This window comes from Schistocerca americana, chromosome X, assembly GCF_021461395.2.
Source record: "Schistocerca americana isolate TAMUIC-IGC-003095 chromosome X, iqSchAmer2.1, whole genome shotgun sequence".
NCBI lineage: Eukaryota > Metazoa > Arthropoda > Insecta > Orthoptera > Acrididae > Schistocerca > Schistocerca americana.
In genome coordinates, this window is record NC_060130.1 from 759,258,689 (window position 1) to 759,261,621 (window position 2,933).

Sequence of the window (2,933 nt, forward strand, 5' to 3'; positions counted from 1 at the left end):
TCAAAGGAAGAACCACATTCAATTAAAATCTTGCTGCTATTCATACAGAGAAAACTAAACTCATATTGAACAAGACAGTTTACATTGGAATGAGCATACTCGACTTGTCTACAAAATTGATGAGTAATTTTCCCTACAGAGTTATGAAACCAAAGTATGGAGAAAACACTGAGCTCTGTTATCAAGGTACAGACAGTTACATCTACAATACACAGACTGAAGATGTTTATGAAATTGTGAAGAAAATGCTTGATAAATTTTATACCAGTGATTACACAAAAGACAACATTTACAGCATTCTCCATGTAAATAAGAAAGTATTAGGTAAAATGAAAGATGACTCTAATGGGAAAAATGAAGGAATTTTGTGATTTAAGATCAAAAACGTGTGCTCATAAAATTGGTGTATTGTGGAGAAAAAACGTAAAGGAGTCAAAAATATATTGTAAAAAATTAAATAAGCTTACAAGATTATGAAGACGGTTTGCTTAATAATAGTGAACAATATAAAACTATGAATTTGACATGTAGTAATAAACATGTAATATGTTCCATGGAGCAGTTAATAAGAAAACATTAAGTCTTCATGATGATAAAAGGTATGGTTTGGAATTGGGATTCCATATTATGTTACCATATTGCCGTTATCAAACAATTAGTTGATAGAAGTCCTAAAAATCTACATTTATTATATTTTTAATTTTCATAAAATGTATATTTGATATGTTTATATAGACCATTAAAGTATAGACCAATTATGTGTTCTTTGATTCCTATGCCTTATCCCCAGATATCATAATCGTCTTTTAAACCAATAATATCACTAAAATTTGAAAAAATCCTTGTATAATTCTCAGTACAGAATGTGTATGTGATAATTAACATTTTTATAGATTTATCAGGTAACATATTTGATTTTTCCTTTAAAATATATTTAATGTTAAAATTTTCTACTCTTCCAAAACTTTAAAAAGGCCCATTTATAAGGAAAAATGTTTTTAATATAAAATTTTTAAGGAAATTTATGAGTGAAAGGTATGATAAAATTATTACTTGCTTTACTGAGTTTTTCCATTTTCTTATCTACATTTTCAAAAACAGAAGAGGTGAAAAAGAGATAATTTGAAATTTTTACATCTAATATCTATGCTTGAGATATTTTCAATGATATGTTTGAGATTTTCTCAGAAGAGTAGGTGCAGTTTGTGTGTTCTGGCTCAGTTTCGAAGAAAATGAAAAATCTTGAAATTTCAAGTAATTGTCATGAGAAGCAGTAGAAAATTTGACGAAATGATAGGAAAATGAATGGTCATTAAAAACCAGTTTCGAAATAGTGGTGAAAACACCTGAAAGATAGCAAAGCTATTGGAAAAAATTACAAAAATATTCGAAAAACGATTAAATTTTGATTAAAATTAATGAAAAAGAAAAGGAAAAACATTGGGAAAATGTGTTTTTCGTCATAATTTCGATCATTTTCCATGATATTTACCTGAAGTTTCATGATTTCTTCATTTCCTTGGAAACTGAGTCAGAATATATAAACTATATCTACTGACCTGTTTTATCACGTATGTGTGATCACAAGTGTGTCGAATAGCATCCTGCAATAGACTGTCCCAAGCATCTTGTGCCTGTAGTTGCAATTTTGCAGTAGCGGTTGCAGGCTCTGAAAATCGAGTAAGTTCCTGCTTTATCATATTCCATACATGTTGAATTGGCGACAGATATGGTGATCTTGTTGGTTGTACATAACTAAGACCATGTTGTATCACAACAGCTGCATATGAATGGGCACTGTCCTGCTGAAAAAATAGTAACCTTCCTGTTGAAGAAATGACAGTAGAATGGGGATAACAGCTCATCCAATGGAGTGGGCACTCGTTGCTTTACCTTGAACAAAAAACACAAAATGTGACGACGAGCTGTAACTGATGCTTCCCCACACCGTGAAGTCTGGGTGGGACCAGTGTGACATGGATGAATGCATTCTGGAATAGGTGGCTTATCAGGTCCACGCCATGCACATGCCTAACCATCACTCACATACAGACAAAGCCCACTTTCATCACTGAAGACAACACAGCGCCAATCCGCTCTCCAGTCAACTCTTTCAGGACGCCAGAGCATCCATGCTTAGCAGTGTCACTGTGCCAATGACAGTTGGCCATAGCCACACATCATCTTAATACTGCTGCAAGCAGATGGTTCCCAGTGGTCCCTGGAGACTGCAGGTGCTACATGTGCCCAAATTTCGTTGCTGGATGCCGATTGGTCAGCCACTACTCCTTTGACAATGCATCAGCCTTGATGTGTCTGTACAATACAGATGTCCAGGATGTGGTCTGCAGCTGTGGGAATGTTCCACAGATCACTGCTGAAAGCAGAGGCACATCACTCATACATTATGCCCAACATGTTTAGCAGTCCAGCAGAATGTCCATCCACCTCCTACAGGCTGTAAGGAGTGCTACTGCTATCTTTGATGTCATAACATAACGACAATGTACTCCTTACTTATCACTGGCTTCTAGAACTTTCACAGCGAAGTCTACCTTTTCTCTGTGAAAGCATTGCCTTGCTGTGGAATGATAATGCCACAGCACTCATGGTCAAATGCAATCTTGGCATGGTGAAGAGAGTCAGTATGGAGCTTCTGTATGGGGGAGTCATGTGCTGCCACACTGCAAATTAGTATTGTGCATAATATGGCAAAAGTGGAATTAATAGTTTAAAGGGTGTTAAAATAAGGCCGAGCGGTTCTAGGCGCTACAGTCTGGAACCGCGCGACCGCTACAGTCGCAGGTTCGAATCCTGCCTCGGGCATGGATGTGTGTGATGTCCGTAGGTTAGTTAGGTTTAAGTAGTTCTAAGTTCTAGGGGACTGATGACCTCAGTAGTTAAGTCCCATAGTGCTCAGAGCCATTTGAACC